The sequence below is a fragment of the Leptinotarsa decemlineata genome, unplaced genomic scaffold (assembly GCF_025532065.1).
Source record: "Leptinotarsa decemlineata unplaced genomic scaffold, Ldec_3_MD MMD2_tig00026358_RagTag_RagTag, whole genome shotgun sequence".
NCBI lineage: Eukaryota > Metazoa > Arthropoda > Insecta > Coleoptera > Chrysomelidae > Leptinotarsa > Leptinotarsa decemlineata.
This window is the reverse complement of record NW_027412703.1, coordinates 927,179-945,754: the sequence shown is the minus strand read 5'-3', so window position 1 is coordinate 945,754 and position 18,576 is coordinate 927,179. Positions and strand designations below refer to the sequence as shown.

At 34.1% G+C, this 18,576-nt stretch overlaps 1 protein-coding gene and 1 long non-coding RNA gene across 2 annotated transcripts in view; one reads left to right on the top strand and one right to left on the bottom strand.

Moving 5' to 3' along the window:
• The window catches only part of LOC111506192 (extracellular serine/threonine protein CG31145), a 340,043-nt gene that overhangs the window by 177,693 nt on the left and 143,774 nt on the right, over window positions 1–18,576 (bottom strand). The window lies entirely within an intron of this gene.
• LOC141486563 (uncharacterized) lies at window positions 9,291–10,496 on the top strand. Its single transcript, XR_012467926.1, has 2 exons — window positions 9,291–9,701; window positions 9,787–10,496. It is a non-coding gene; the product is annotated as an uncharacterized lncRNA (long non-coding RNA).

Sequence of the window (18,576 nt, the reverse complement as noted above, 5' to 3'; positions counted from 1 at the left end):
GCAGGTTTTTGCGGGTGTTCCTGCAGCTCAAACAGCAAATGCGCCACTGGAATAATAATAATAATATTGTTTATTCATAAATAGCGAAAAAAAAAATACAGACCTTCTATTGTAACAAAATCAAATGTCTAATAAAAAAAAACTTAGTAATATGAGGCTTAGAATAAACAAAAATCCACCGAAGCTGATGTTATCAGCTTGTGTGTGGTGACATATCATTCTGGTGTGATGTTGACGAATCATATGAAATACAGTCAAATTAATGGAAAAGAAAACAAGGGTAAAAATGAGATTATAGGTTAACCAAACGAATGTGTTTTCAACTAGTTTAAGAGTTTCGGATATAGCTTAATTATAAAAAGAGCAGTAGACGAAAGTTGGAACAAAAATGGCTTAAGAAAAGTGTAAACAATATAATTTTTTTTTCAAGGAAATAATACTATATGATAATACCAAAAATTTCATAAAAATAAAATTACTATTCAGGACATCATAACGATAAGATTGAGAGTATTCGCAGACTATATGGATTGTAACTATAATTTGTTGTGAAATAAGGATAATTAGTACAAAAGAATCGTTTTAGACGTTATATTTACGTCATAAATTAATCATGAAATATGGGGCAAGCGCGATCATCAAAATCAGGAAAGTATAACTTGTGTTGATATGATAATGGCATGCCTCAGATTTCCACAGAAAAATCTGACAGAACGAGTGTGTGAAAGAAATTATTTTAAATAGCCTTAACTTAATATCAATCAAAGTATGTATTTTTTATATCGACTAATCGATGTGTTGAAATTCTTGATTTTGAAGTCAGCCATAATTTCAGCTTCTTCTTGAAAAGAGAAAATGAGTTTAGTTGTTTCAGTTCATTTGGTAGATCGTTGTATATCTTTGGCCCAAGAAACATGCTAGATCTCTGGGCTATAGTTTTAGTCACATGTGGAACTGAAATGTTAAATTTTTTTGACCTTGTGGAGTAGGAATAATCTAGAAATATTTTGCTCCCATTTTTTTTCTGGTCAACAGCATGTGTTAAATGAAATATTTGTTTTACATCTAATATATTGCCAAGCTTGTAAAGGTCATCTGATGGGTAGGTAATTGGTTTTCTGAATATTATTTTCAAAATCAATGAAGTCACCCCGGAGCGCCAATTAATTTTTGTTGTTGTTTAATAATTTCTTGATTTGTATTTTGGAAGAGTTGTTATTATAGTTTTTTCACATAAAAAGAAAAGGAAAAAATCAGTGCACGAGTAAAAGATTCCAATTTTATTTTGTCCACCCAATACATAGCCATAAGTTCGCCGCTAGACTCGAATAATTCTCAATGAACACTGTTTGGGTCTTTTTTATTTAGCAGACAGATGTTTTTTCCTACAACCCAAAACCTGAAGAAATTGTTCGTTTGATTTTTATATCCAATGCTGAACCTGCATTTATGTAGGCAGGTAACTTTTTACTTAGATTTCCGGGTCTTATTTATTGAGACTGAATAACTATTTCTCCCGAGAAATAGGCCGGAATCGATATTGAATGTAGCATTCATTGGAGAGGATTACAAATGAACATCAAAGGTAAGTGGAACGGATTCCGTGATACTCTGAGCCGTTTTCACATTGATAAGGGAAAATACAGGGTGTAACTGAACAAGTGTCAAACATTTAAGGAGGTGATTCCTCATCGAAAAAAAGATAGGATCTTTCATATAAAGAAACTTCATTGGAGCATCCTTTGTTAAGTTACAGTCCCTTAAAGGAGGTACATAAAATTTGTATAACAATTTTTTTCATAAGCACTGAAACAGTTACGATACTGAAATTGACCTGACGTTTTGTAGTACCAAAAAGACACTTGGCCAGTTATTTATTTGGTTTACCCCATGGTTGCAACCCCTAAAATTTATTTCCAATGTAACTTTTTGTCTGATTATTTGTTTACCATTTAAAAATGTATTTCCGATAGCCTGTTTCATTCTAAACAAAAAATGTCTCTTGGGTTTTTTGCACAAAATAAACCAGTTCGCAGCAAAAAATTGTTTTCCGAACAACCCGTTGATGTGGTTATTTTTGAAATGAAATAAAAAGAGTCAGAACGGTACCACCTAATAATCTGAGGGTAACATCTACCCCTCCTAGGGGGTTGAACAATGAGAAATACAAATAGTCCTTGAAAGTGTCCCCTTGATAATAAAATTGACCTGTTTTTTCGATTCCTCACATTGTTTACTAGAAGGGAGATATTAAAGGTGACCCCCCCTTTCTATTTGAAATTCTGAGGGTAACATCTACCCCTCGTAGGGGGTTAAACAATGAGAAATACAAATAGTCCTTGAAAGTGTCCCCTTGATAATAAAATTGTCCTCTTTTTTCGATTCCTCACATTGTTTACTAGAAGGGAGATATTAAGAGTGACCCCCTCTTTCTATTTGAAATTCTGAGGGTAACATCTACTCCTCCTAGGGGGTTGAACAATGAGAAATACAAATAGTCCTTGAAAGTGTCCCCTTGATAATAAAATTGTCCTGGTTTTTCGATTCCTCACATTGTTTACTAGAAGGGAGATATTAAAGGTGACCCCCCCTTTCTATTTGAAATTCTTAGGGTAACATCTACCCCTCGTAGGGGGTTAAACAATGAGAGATACAAATAGTCCTTGAAAGTTTCCCCTTGATAATAAAATTGTCCTGTTTTTTCGATTCCTCACATTGTTTACTAGAAGGAAGATATTAAGGGTGACCCCCCTTTCTATTTGAAATTCTGAGGGTAACATCTACCCCTCCTAGGGGGTTGAACAATGAGAAATACAAATAGTCCTTGAAAGTGTCCCCTTGATAATAAAATTGACCTGTTTTTTCGATTCCTCACGTTGTTTACTAGAAGGGAGATATTGAGGGTGACCCCCCCTTTCTATTTGAAATTCTGAGGGTAACATCTACCCCTCCTAGGGGGTTGAACAATGAGAAATACAAATAGTCCTTGAAAGTGTCCCCTTGATAATAAAATTGTCCTGTTTTTTCGATTCCTCACGTTGTTTACTAGAAGGAAGATATTAAGGGTGACCCCCCCTTTCTATTTGAAATTCTGAGGGTAACATCTACCCCTCCTAGGGGGTTGAACAATGAGAAATACAAATAGTCCTTGAAAATGTCCCCTTGATAATAAAATTGACCTGTTTTTTCGATTCCTCACATTGTTTACTAGAAGGGAGATATTAAGGGTGAGAAGTTTTCAAATTGACACCCTGTATAGATTTTTCAATACTCTATAAAAGGAAGGTGTATAAATCTTGCACTCCGTATGTAATCAAACCTCGCCAGAAGTAAGTACACACCCGATTCAGAATATCTACCTAAGTCCTGACATATAGCCACCTTGGATCTCTGAAGTGTATTTTATAGGCGACCCGGTGCTGGAAATGTCAACTCGAGCCCCACAAGGGAAGATCGGGAGTCTGTCACCCTCGTCCCTTGTTTGCACTAAATTACCGTGAACAGTCCCATATAATTCAAACACTACACTTATCCCGACTACACCTATTGAGTGTCTAATTATGAATGATTGACTGATTTCAAACGATAATGTGTTTACTAAACGGAGAAATCACTACTGAGTGATTTCAGTGTGAAATGTGAAATTATGAAACGAACTTGGAAATGTGAATAAATTTCAAAATTTGAAACAAAGTCATTTTTTGTGGAAGAAAATCAGATTTCTATCGACCTTATTCGGGTACTTTTACCATATAATTGTTAGTAATAAAACTGAAATAGTAATCGAATTTAACTACTACTTCATTAGTAGTATTCAGCAAATTGCTGATGGTATAGATAGATGAACTGAAGATTGAAAATTCAATAATTATAATCTATATCCCAATTTTTCCAAGTTTCACATATTAACAATGAATGAATTAAGTCTAATTGTTAACTCCTTAGGGCCAGTTGTATAGGTCTCGTTTATGATTTAGTTCAAACTTGGGTTTGAGTTTATATTTGAACTCAGGTTTAAACCGATAAAATGCTGAAATATCTTTTGTATATCTTCCAGTTAAAGACTCGTAGACACGACAACATTGACAAGTGACAAGTGAATTGAAATTGACCTGCCGTCGGACATTGACGTAAATGTAGTAAATGCCATATGCAATTTGTTCATAAGTTCATAATCTGACTCTGTAATAAAATGGATTGCGGGAGCCACACTAACAGGAGGTCATTCAATTTTTCCAAGCAGGAAATGGAGGAGCTATTACGGCTGGTGAAAATCCATAAGGACATTCAGGAATCCAAGAAAAGTGACGCGGTGACATGGGCTCACTTAAGGATAATGTATCATTACTATTCATTGTTGTAGTTAAAAAAAAACTCACAAAACTCACTGTGGCGTATTCCTATGCAAATTTAGGCCTGTTTCTTGAATTAATACCCCTACAGATGCTTTCGACATCCTGAACCCGCTGATGAATTCCTGGTCTATCCAAATGTCCATGGTGTCGATTTGCGGTAGAAGAAGTCGCGGTCTTCTTGGGTTTTCCACAATATTTATAACATCTATCTCATCTTCCTCTTCAAATAATACATCTTCAAATATGTCCATTATGAAAACATGAAAATATCTGGACGCGTCAAATATTTATAGGTTACAATACATACAGTAACCTCAAATAGTTGACACATCAGTATTCAATCCGAACAAGTGTTTAACCGACGCTTGTAGTTTAACTGCCCCTCCATCCATCAGTTGACAGTTAATGTATTTCAACAGTTCGGACTTTCATTGTCTAATATAATCATCAAAAATGACCTTCAACGGAATGGTTACTCCAAAGTGATGGTAGAACAGGCTTTAGCTAGAAGACAACAAGGGCTCCACAAGGAAGAGATACCGCCACAACCAGTACTTATACTCCCCTATATCAGAGGACTATCAGAACGGATGAGAAGGATTGGGTCCAAGTATAACATCAGACCTGCTTCAGATCTGGGAACACTATCCGTAGCAACCTCACAAAAACCAGGCCACCAAACGCGGACTGCGATTCCACGAATCATACATCGGTGAAACTAAGAGGCCATTGAAAGATCGCATTGCTGAGCACAAGAAACACACACAGCAAGGAGAAACCAGCAAATCCGGAATAGCAGAGCATGTTTGGACTCATCAAGATAATATCAAGTGGGCTCAAGCTGAAATCATCCACAAAGAGGAACACTGGTTCAGGAGAAAATTCAAGGAAGCCGCGTATATGTTGTCCAACAACGCATTTAGTCCAGCTAGCGTAGAGATACGTAACATATGGAAACCTCTTATCAAGCGAAAAACGACCAACTCCCGCCAAACGGTCATCTCCCGCTAAAACCAGTGAAGCGGAAAGAGGGGATAGGTGAAAAGTGAAAGGTGAAAGCACCCGAATGACCTATAAATAGTCAGATCTCGGAGGAATAAGTCCAGTTATCACCCGAAGACGATTGTGGATACTAACAATCGAAAGGTTGTGACGTAACTTGGTTTGGAATCTTTAAATTTTTATTTTTATTTTTCCATTTTTTTTTGTTGTTAATACTATTTTTTAATTTTCAGCTTTTATTAATATTTCAATTTTTTAAATCAATTTATATTATATTAGACAATGTAAGTCCGAACTGATGAAATACACCTTGAAACATTGTCAACCACCTTCAAACAAAAGTAGACAGTTAAACTCCGAATGGCAGTCACAAACACCTGTGCAACAAACTTTATTCGTTAAACCAAAGTTTAACTAACACTTGTGGTTTAAACCTAACCTATACAAGTGGACCTTAGACAACAAAAACAATGCTCATTAGATCTCAAATTCCAAAATGCTCAGTTATTTTTGAAACATGTGGACATATAATTTTAAACCTTGTAAATACTTCTTTTCAAACTTCTAAAATTCCAAATTCTTTAAAAGTTAGTACTATAGTTCCCATTCAAAAGGTAAGCAATACAATTAAGGCTAGTGAATATAGACCTATGAATACATTACCAGCCATAGAAAAAATTCTTGAACTAGCTGTTTATGAGCAGGTACTTGATCATGTTGAAAATAATTAAATTTCAATAAATAATCAATCTGGATTTTGTTAGAAAAAATTCATGTGAATCCTCATTACAACTCACTTTATCTAAATTCAAGAAAGATGTTTTGAAACAATTGACCGTAATATTCTTCTAATAAAATTAAGAGGTTATGGCATTGATGGTGATGTTTACCATGCATCTTAGTACAGGCGTACTAATAATTGCTTCTATTGGTTTAGAACGCTATTTCTCGAAGAAAAAAAAATAAATCATAGTACCACTGGAAGCAGAATTGAAGACAAATCAAACTAATGTGCCACTTGACCCCCCCTTTCTATTTGAAATTCTGAGAGTAACATCTACCCCTCCTAGGGGGTTGAACAATGAGAGATACAAATAGTCCTTGAAAGTGTCCCCTTGACAATAAAATTGAAATGTTTTTTCCATTCCTCACATTGTTTACTAGAAGGGAGATATTAAGGATGATCATGTTCAAAATAATTAAATTTTAATAAATAATCAATCTGGATTTTGTTTAAAAAAATTCATGTGAATCCTCATTACAACTCACTTTATCTAAATTCAAGAAAGATGTTTTGAAACAATTGACCGTAATATTCTTCTAATAAAATTAAGATGTTATGGCATTGATGGTGATGTTTACCTATGGTTATCCCATAGAAAGCAAAGAGTCAGAGTTCAAGGTAAATCTCACAGGAATTGGATATACATATAGGTGCGCCGCAGGGTAGCGTGTTAGGACCTCTGCTTTTATCTTAGACTTGAATCACATAAACTTGTTTATGTTTAGTAATTTCGTAAATTGATTGGCAGATGATACACTATTGGCATGCTACGATACGAGCTTAGATGAAGCTATCGATGAAATGAATGCCGCATTAAAGGATGTAAATTAGTACCTCATGGCAAATAAATTGAAACTGAATAAACTGAAAACTAAAGGAATGATTATGACAACAAAATATAAATTGAACAACCTTGATTTAAATGAAGTAAATCTACAAATCGATAATGAAAACATTGAAAGTGTGTCATGTATCAAATATCTTGGATTCCAGTTAGATAAATAATTTATTAGTTTTTGGTGATCATCTCGATTAGATATGTAAAAAAAAATATCTAAAAAACGATATTTTTTGCAAGAATTTCTGGTAATTTATCCCCTCAGTCTAAAATTACTGTGTATACAATGCGATTATTCAACCACATTTTGATTACTGTGCTTCTATTCTTTTCTTGTTTAATAGAAATCAAACATCTCAATTACAAAAACTCCAATATCGCGGTATGCGAATTGTTCTAAAAATGAGTAGATTCACTGAAATGGGAATCATGTTACAAACTTTGCGGTGGCTACCAGTTTCGTTACGGTTGTATTACTTAACTATGACTATGATATTCGCTGAGTTGAAAATTGTGTTACTGTATTATACTATTTGTTTTCATATTTTCATTTTGAGAAAAATGAAAATTGAACACCATTTTAAATACGTATGTCTCACTCTTATCAAGCAGGAATACAAACGATTGGATAAATTATATCAAACAGAACTGGTTGAAAGCTAAATAATCTTCGACTGTGTCTTTGTATTGTATTAGAGTGTTTGTTTTTTTAATTTCAAGTATAATGACAAATTATAATAGCTGTACATGTTTGATTACATTTACGATTGAATATGTTCGTAGCCGAATACCTTTTTATGTTATTCATTCTATGTTTTCGTTTAACTACTTCAATGTACGAAGTATATGCAAATTCAAACCAAATTTGTATCTCTAAACAAGTATTCACTTACTTATCGAGCATCTCGTTATTTATTTGACCTTTCAATTTGTACTTCTCATTTGTATTTGTATTTGGATCATAAATAAATAACATATATTATTATTATTATGATATTCATATATAAAATTCTGAATAACCTATAACTTTCATATTTTTCTGAATTTGTCAGTTTAAATTCAAAAGTCCACAAATATGCCATAAAAAATCATACAAATTTGCATTTATGCAGAACAAATAGGAGAAGTGCCATGAATTCTTTATTTTTCAAAGGGTTTGATATAATAAATCACCAAATGTAATTATCAAAATCATTAAGTATTTTTGTAAAACAGTTATTGAAATCCATCCATAATGCTAGATAGAATAATACTTGGTAAGATGATATTAATAAATATAGTATTTGTATGTTGTTTTCATCTCTTTATCATTGTATTGGAGCTGCATCGATATTGTAATGTATTTTTAATAGCATACCTATGTCGGTATTTTTCAAACTAGAAGTTATTTTTCTATTTTCAATTTTGAACTATATCTAGATTTTTTCATAATTATTTTCAATTTCTATAATGTAATATACAGCGTGACTCACGGTCGATGGTAGGTTAGACGTTTCTGGAAAACGCAAAGCATGATTTTTCTGAAAATTTCACCTCTCACATTTCCTTACCTGTTCTATCGATCTAAAATACTTTCGGCATTGCGGCGTTGCCACTTCCATCAAAAAGTCCTAGCAAATTTATTTTTTTAAAGGGAACACCCCGTATATTAACACATTTTTGGAATTGCTCTGGTATTTAATACTTTTTTGTTAATAATGTCCTATACCTATCTCTATCTGTTTTCAAGATAAAAAATGAATTGTGCTAAATATGGTCCAAAACATAGCCTTAATTGAAATTAAGTACATCAGTACTCTCAATTCATGAAAAGTTGATATTTTAATGATAGTTTGGATTAACTCGAAATATTCAAATAACACAGAGAAATCGACTCCATATCATACAGGGCGTGCTAAAATTACTATTATTTCCATTGTGCATAAAAGTAGTCAAAAGTAAATTTTTCAAATGGAACCCCCTGTATATTACTCGGTGAATTGAAAGATGGTGGAAAATGCTTCAAGTTGATGTACATGTCCCTATACCTAAATTATCAAGTTATTTTAATAAAGCCGTTTTCGTGGAAAAATAGTTATTCACGTTTTACCTATAAGTGTTGAAAGTGGCATTTTATTTTGTGAGTGGGGATTATTGCAAAAGGAGGGTCAGCAAGTGGAGCAAACTCACGAGTAAAATAAAATCACTTTTAACAAATGTATCATACAAATTTTTTTGTATAACGTTACTGCTGATAATGAAAAAAATTATAGGGTCCATGGGATTTGAACACACGATCTTTGGATTACAAGGCATATATTACAACTACTGTTACGATTAGTTGTAAATAGTTGAACGCTAATTATTAAATTAGGGCAACTCTATTTGTGAAACACCCGATATATAGTTCCAGCCGACTCGATAAGTTTTTTTTGGAAAGAAAAAAAAAGGAACGTTTTTTTTCTTTCGTCCGTCCGCTCTAGGGCATTCGTGAGTGAAACTGAATGATAACGTTCGGAAGATTTGATTTCAGGCAAATTCTGGTTTTCGAATATAAAATTACGTCTTTTGACGGATATAAACCTGCCGTGCCTTGTTGTGATATTGTGATTGGGTAATTCTGCTGTGGAGCGATCTTGCAGTATCCTTATTATCGATTGGGATGAATTTTATCGAATGAATTATTTCTTCCGGACCGTTTAAAAACATCTCCGGCAATGTTAGGGCAGTCGAGCATTGGGAGGTAAGCGTATAGTTTTGTCATTCATTATTTTATTTTGGCACGGATGTATCGCGAAATCAATTATTTACGAGAATACCTTTTTTAGATGTTTTTCTCTGATATGGTAAATCGAAATTTCGCCCGGACGGTGCTACCATTGAGAACACGTCGAAGTGGATGGGGTCAGACCTTTTTGAACTTTATTGCCTTGTACGTAGTGATTAAGCCGCAAATTTTCCGAAATCATATGGATGGTGGTGTTCCTATTTCGACCGTGTGGACGTGGAATTAAGAGCTTTTCACGAATTTGCGTATTAGCGGGCCATAGGAATCTACACATCACTAGCAGCTAGATAAGTACCGATTAGAAGTTTTATTAATGGTGTTGTTTTTGCGGTATTCTGACATTATGGTTTACGAAAGCAATGAACCTCGCATAAAAGGTGTTTCCGAATAGTTTTGTCTTCGCCTTTGTATAAACGTTTAGTTTGTAGTATAAGTGAAGAATAAATCCGTTGAACAGGCGTATTTTGGGGAAGCAACATTCAACGTTTTTATTCTTGTTCCTTTGTCGTATTCCACCTTATTGTTTTCGCATATCTGGATTGTTTAGTAGTTTCATTTCAGGTTTAGGCTAGTCGGTGCACAAGAAACTACTTGGCGCCCTTGTTATCAATTTTTTTTGTACATATTTATACTTTTCTGTCTGATTTAATCCACGGCCCTTACGAGCAAGCACATTACTTGCCGTACACAAAAAAAAAGGACAGAAGTGTTATTCCTTATGTTTTTAAAATAAATGTCTTTGATAGATAATTTTTTTTTATTATTGAATTTAATGTAATACTACATACATTTCACCCAAGAAGTTTCCAGGAAACTTGACAAACTTTTCGACGATCGTTGATTTAGGCGTTTAGGGCCGTGAGATTGGCCACCGAGATCACCCGATCTCACGCCACTTGACTTTTTTATGTGGTGTTTTAAAAGAAAGGGTATACAGTACTCCAGTGCCTACCAAAGAAGAATTGCGACGGCGAATAGTGCGGATTATTGAAGATCTGGATCCCCAGGAAATTGAAAAAGCAACCACAAGTCACGTATAAAAAAAACATTTTGAAGTGTTTAGAATGTAATGGACAACAGTTTCAGCATTTATTGTGAAAATGTGATATTTTGTTTACAATTTTGTTATTTTGAATTATTCTATTCTAATCATTTTGGAAGATGATTCGAAACACCGTCGATAACTCTTTGTAAATTACTTATAAAAGTAACCAAACTGCTATAAGCTTGATGATTCCACTGCTACCTAAATCCAAATTCTAAAAAAAATAATGTTTCTAGAAGAACCGACTTTATTGAGAAAACTTGACAATTTAGGTATAGGGACATGATATATCATCTTGAAGCATTTTTCACCATCTTTCAATTTACCGAGTAACATACAGGGGGTTTCATTTGAAAAAATGAACTTTTGACTACTTTTATGCACAATGGAAATAATAGTAATTTTAGCACGCCCTGTAAAATATGGAGTCGATTTCTTGGTGTTATTTGAATATTTCGAGTTTGTCCAAACTATCATCAAAATATCAACTTTTCATGAATTGAGAGTACTGATGTACTTAATTTCAATTGAGGCTATGTTTTGGATCATATTTAGCACAATTTATTTTTTATCTCGAAAACAGATAGAGATAGGTATAGGACATTATCAACAAAAAAGTATTGAAATACCAGAGTAATTCCAAAAATGTATTAATATACGAGGTTTTCCATTTAAAAAAATAAAGTTGCTAGGACTTTTTGATGGAAGTGGCAACGCCGCAATGCTGAAAATATTTTAGTTCGATAGAACAGGTAAGGAAATGTGAGAGGTGAAATTTTCAGAAAAATCATGCTTTGCGTTTTCTAGAAACGTCTAACCTACCATCGACCGTGAGTCACGCTGTATAATATTGTATTATGTTACCTATTTCAATGAATATATTCTTCTTCAAAAATTAAAAAACTGTAATGAAGAACTCTATACACGTGTGGGAAGGGCAAATATTTCAAGTGAAGCGCCCCCTCTGTTTCTCCGCACCGCTATATTTTCAGAGGCTGAAATTTTGTATGTAGGTCCTTTTAATGTTATAGATGGGCATTAAGAAATTATTTTTGAATATTCCAACTGGGGAGCTAGCCGTGCGGAAAAAGAAGCGTTCATAAAATAAAGTTACCTTTTCATTTCTATTTCGTACCGCTATATTTTTGAAGGCTGAAATTCTTTATGTAGGTTCGTTTTATGATGTTGATATGCGATTAGAAAGGATTTACGAATTTTTCAACTGGGGCGCCAGTCGCGGGGAAAAAAGGCGCGTCTATAAAACGAAATTATCTTTTCATCATGCCCTTAAATTTCCGGTGGGTGAATTTATATTTTAGTACCAGCATTGCACCCGTACGGAGCCGGGGCGGTCGCTAGTTGATTTATTATTTAGGTTTTACTCAGAATCAACTTTCGTCCTTGACTGTGCTTGTCAATCATATGTGATTATTTGGACTTGTGCTCAAGAATTCATTTTATTATTGTCTAATATCTAATCATTAGTGTTGAAATGTGTTATACTCCTACATTTGTTTATAGTTAAATAATTATGACTATCTCTTCATAGCATCTTAAATATTATTACCAATTGATTATCAGTCAACCGTTACCAACCAGCAGTTTGTCAATATTGTTGCGAGTTGCACTTGGCTTTGTCAACAAAATGTTATTCTTCAGGGCCTAAAGATTATAACGTAGAAAGAATGACGGATTCGTACGGAATTTGGCGCTTATTAATTATTCATCAATTCTGGCATACTCATTACAGAGTTCAATAGGAAATTTACAGATTACAAATTTGTTAAAGAAATTGGCAATTTTAACGCTGTGAAACGGGTGCTATAAGAATGGCATGAAGCCTCACATAGGGACATTTTTTTGTAAACGAGGCAAACCGTTTCCAAAATGAACAAAGCAATCACTATTAAAATATTTTGCTCAGCGAATTTGTGTCTGCATGAATCACGAGGTTTAATCTTACACTTATACCTGATAGCCCGTTTCTGCAGTACTAATACAGACAGAAGTCCCCAAAACGATATTCTATAACGTAGGTGGGATTCAACGAGAGCGTAATACACCGTTCTGGCAGTTTTGATTCCCAAATTTATTGAAGTTACTCCCACTGCATAAAATCCAGAAAAAATTTTACACCGCTCCTTATTTTTTTGCACATCAGTAGATATTGCATTGTGTAAATCATTTGAGTTTTTGTTGTTCCATAATATCGTCGTGTCATCAGAGAAAAGAGTGATATTTCCAGAAATGCTCAAATTTGTAATGTCATTGACATATAATAAGAATAAGATGGGCCCTGAAACTGATCCTTGTGGAACACCACGCAAAATTTTCCTTTTTTTTTTTTTTTATTTTTTTTTTTTCTGAAAGTCCTGTTGTTCTTACCATTATTTAAGCAGCTGCAGCGAAACGCTTTTGTGTGAAATATGATGAGGTCCTGTTTTTTTATTAGATTGGTATTATTAAGTTGTATAGTTTCGTGATTTGTGTTTAATCTTGATTCAGCTTTGTTTATGTGTTGTTGAGTTTATAAATCCAACAAGGTCTTTCAATTTCAAAGGCAATAGAACACAAACAATATTACAAACATTGCGTTGTGCCTTTGTGCACAAATACTTTCATTAAATCACCCAATAAAATATTCATAAGAGTACCTAAAGATGATCGTAATCGTCAAAATGGGTAAATACATTTACATATTATTATTATTTATCTATCTTCTTTGGGAGTAATTTCTTCATATTGTATCTATGAAATATATTATGTTCTTTTCCCCACTATTTTTTTATTAAGGAGGTACATAGAATTTATATATAGTGATTGAACTTATAACAAATAATAATTGAACGTACTTGTTTGACTATTTTAACTCCGCGTACTTCCCCAAGAGAAAAATGTTCAGCTTCTTTAATGACTTTCGCTACCATAAACATATCAACAACTGTGGCAGATTATCGAATTGATCTTTTGTCAATCCGTCGTCGGTCATGTTTGTTCTAATTTACACACTTAATAGTGAATAATATTGTGTAAAATTAAATGAATACAATAAAAATCACAGATATGGACAAAACTATCACAACAAATAACAGAAACTTCGAAACAGTAAATGCAAATAGTTCAACATAAATGGAATGGCAACTGGTGAAATACAGTATGACGTCACATCGAATGGTTAGGCGTTTTTTGTCACGTGACTAAATTCAAATTTTTAGTAAAATTCAATTGTTTCTATAGAATCCCTAGCATTCAAAAAACAGTTTTTATTTTGGTAATGAAGGCTTTATCACAATGATATCCTTTGATTCTCAATGTAATTTTTGTGATTGAATTTTTATGCAAGTTCCCTATCTTGTGCCGACATTCTTTCTCCTTCACATATACACAATACAAAAATCCAAGGCAAATAGTAGAATTCGCTCGAAAGAGAATCAATAGGTCGAACAGCAGTCCTTTAAAAAAACACTAGACTAGAGAGCAGCGGACAGTTTGTCGTGGAGTTACCCCTACATGAAAATTTGATGGATCTGAGCGATTCTTACGACTTTATGTGCCTCAATTCTCTGAAATATAATCTTAAGAATATCTATAATATTTTGGGAAAGAAAGTTTTTGGCTTTCTACTACTCCATCTGATACAAAAAAAAGGGATGAGAGAATCTTCCAAAGAAAGGAAGGATTAATCAATTTGAAAATAAGTAACTCTATACATGGATGTGTAGATCATGCAAAGAAGTAACTTTCAGACACAAACTGAAAGAAAGTCCTCATCGATGACATAAGCAGATCAAGCTTATTCCGTGACATTCAAAATCGTAATTCATGAATGAAGTGTGTGTATTTTCTATAATGTTATCCAATTTGGTACTGAAGAGCCTTAAGGCAAGTGTCTTAAGGCGAAACACGTGTATACCAGTTAGGGTGACAGTGTTCCATGTGAGTACAATTTATTACCATTCATTCAAAGTAGAACTCATGTGAATGATATCTGATTCTTATTCCTCCACAAATGTTCGATTTGCTAGTCAAAAGTCCCCTCCCCCCCTCGTATCTTTGGAACGGGTATACTTATAATAATGAAATTTGGAGGGTGGAAATAAACGGATGTAAGCTTCTTAACTGGTCATAACAGGTGACGCAATAGTCATAAATGACGTCACAAGGCCACTGTGACCAAAAATTTTAAATGGGACCCTATGGCAAGTGACAGCTCGTTTGAAAGGTATTGAAAATACCTATTCAGTCATACTAATTTTGTTTGGGTTTCGGCTGATTTTGATTGATAAATTGAAGAAATACGAAAATTATTGTTTCGTATTTAATTAATAAAGATTTTAAAGTACGCCTCTGGTTCATTGTCAAAAAGGTTGACGTGTTTGAATTATCTACTTGTCAAAAGTGTTTATACCTTGAAAATTTACCTAAGCTATTGTTTAACGAGACGTTTAAGTGTTTACATAGGCAAAATGGTACGTACTGTAGCCGACAAAGTAGCAGCTATCTTAATAATTGGTGAATGTAGAAACAATTTCCATGCAGCGGAACGACTGTTTAATGAGAGGTACCCCGATCGCCCTATATCGAGGGTTTATTTGAGGGAGCTTCTTCGGAAGTTTGAAGCATCAGGTAGTGTTCAAGATGCCAAACGATCTGGTCGACCAACAATTAGTGATGACAAAAAAATTGACATACTTGGAGAAATGGTAGTGCACCCTACTTCTTCCACAGCCCAAGTTGCGTCTATCTGTGAAGTCAGTCAAAGGACAGTACATAGGGTGTTGGCTAAAAACAAATTTCATCCATACAAATTAAAAATGGTGCACCAACTTTCAGATGATGACCCCGACCGAAGACTAGAATTCTGTGAAACTATGTCCGATAAAATGAACCAACAACCAGGCTACATACAGACAATTTGTTTTAGTGACGAAAGTACTTTCTTTCTCAATGGAAATGTTAACACTCAAAATGTGAGGTATTGGAGTGACACAAATCCTCACATCTTTCGTGAAAAACATACTCAATTTCCAGAAAAAGTAAATGTTTGGGCAGGTATTTTGGGAAACCACATAGTTGGGCCTCTTTTTCTCAATGCTAACTTAACCGGTGAATTGTATCTGGAGATGTTACAAACTGATATTGAGGCGTTAATTCTTGAAACTCTAGAAGATAATCCAGATGAATTCGACAACTTAGAAATAACGTTTCAACAAGATGGTGCTCCTGCACACTATTACGGTGCAGTAAGACGTTACCTAGATGAAGAATATCGTGGTAGATGGATTGGACGACGAGGTTCGATCGAATGGCCAGCTCGGTCACCGGACCTTACACCATTAGATTTTTTTCTATGGGGGTACTTGAAATCTAAGGTTTACGCTACAGCACCTGACAGTATTGCCATTCTGAAACAACGAATTGTTGAAGAATGTAGGGCAATTTCCGCTGACACACTGGGACGAGTACGACAAGAGTTTAGCAATAGGATGCATTACTGCCAGGAAGTAGATGGAGCACATTTTGAACACTTATTATAAGAACTGGTTCTTAAATCTTTATTAATTAAATGCGAAACTATAATTTTCGTATTTCTTCAATTTATCAATCAAAATCAGCCGAAACCCAAACAAAAGGTATTTTCAATACCTTTCAAACGAGCTGTCACTTGCCATAGGGTCCCATTTAAAATTTTTGGTCACAGTGGCCTTGTGACGTCATTTATGACTATTGCGTCACCTGTTATGACCAGTTAAGAAGCCTACATCCGTTTATTTCCACCCTCCAAATTTCATTATTATAAGTATACCCGTTCAAAAGATACGAGGGGGGGAGGGGACTTTTGACTAGCACTGTATAATTCAGTGTTCATATAGAAGTATTTGTTTCGAAAGAATTTTTTTTTCTTTCGTGTAATTCAATGTTTATATGAAAGTAGCTGTTTCAGGAGGACTTTCTTTCAGTTTGTGTCTGAAAGTTACTTCTTTGCATGATCTACACATCCATGTATAGAGTTACTTATTTTCAAATTGATTAATCCTTCCTTTCTTTGGAAGATTCTCTCATCCATTTTTTTTGTATCAGATGGAGTAGTAGAAAGCCAAAAACTTTCTTTCCCAAAAAATTAATCACTCCTAAAAATATTACCCTTTCAAATCATCTATAATATATTTTGTTCACTAGATACTCATTGGGGTTCTTTTTGAATACATACGTGAGCACATAAATAGCATTGGATTGAATGAAATCGTACAGTCTCAGTCTTTGTAGTTCAAGAGGTAGCAAAACCGAATGTTATATTTTGAAACTTCAACTAGTTTCCTGATATAACTGATAACTAGTCCATGCAAAGCTTATTGTTAAATCATCTGAAAATGAAACGTATAACTAATAATGATCTGACTATTATGTGAAAACAAGGTTCGAAATAAATGACCACTAATATAATCTTCATGTAGTCATTGTTCACTGTGGTTCTGGCGTTGAATCTGGTCATTATAACGCCTTAGTCAAAGACGAAACAGACTGGTTTAAATTTGACGATAATAGTGTCATTAAGTATTCTAGTGATGTCTTGAATTCATTGAAGCCTCTGGAGATACCCTACATTTTGTTTTACGAAAGAGAGGACTTTCACAAATCAAGATCTTCAGATGATGTGGTGCTGCAGGTTTTTTCGGGTTTTCCTGCAGCTGAAAAAACAACTGCGCTACTGGAATCAATTAAGTCGCCCCGGAATGCCAAATAATATCTGTTGTTTCATGATTTCATGATTTGTATTACGTTTTTCTTATTGATGAATTAAATTGTTGGTTTAAAACAAACAATTACAATGAAATGTGATAATGAAACTTCGTGCAGTCTTTGGAGTAGGTTCTCAAGCATTCTGGTTTGTCATCGAACAGAACTTTATTTCATGCATCTTCTTGAAATTCAAAACAAAATCAACCCTTCCATGTAAATGAATCGGTGGTGAATTCTATGTATGAAATGGTACTGCATACTTCTTCTGAAATATATTTTACTAATGGAAAAAAGCCCTGATGACATATTTCTCATAGATTTCAAGGCCTTGCGTGAGGACTAGTATGGGGTAGTTACTCTAAATAATTGAATAACTCGTTTCAGTGAAACTGTAAGGTGTCCATATTTCAACATATGTTATGACCACAAAAAAAGTGTCCATACATATCACATGATTTGTAGGGTCTCGGGTAGGGGTTGGAGGGGGTAGTTACTCCTAATTACAGTGAAATACTACCGCAAACATTCAATAAATGTTCTTATCGTGAAAACGAACTCTAATATATTTCATACACCTAATTTGTGAGGATTCGGGAGGATTTTGGTGAGGTTGAAAATAACACTAGCCAACAAATATGAAAAAAAAATTGCGACTAATATTATCTATAATAGCTCTACATCGCGTAAAGATTTTATTTACAATACACATGAAAAAACATTCAAATTGAGTCTTTTGTGCATAACCTTTTTGCAAATGTTGCTTCCGTTTATGTTTAATCCTTTTCCCTCAAAAGGAACCAACAATAATCCCTCATCATTGCTGCATCTCATATGCCTTGGTAACGTTGCTCCATTTTCAGTACGTCTTGGTGGAACCTTTCCCCTTGTTCGTCACTGACAGCACCCAAATTTTCTGGGAAAACATTCAAATGGGAGTACAAGAAATGGATTTTGAAAGACATGCGACATCCCATTCTGCAGTAGTTTTCAAGTAGTTCTTCTACAAGTGTTTCATAATTTTCTACTTTCTTGTTCCCTAAAAAC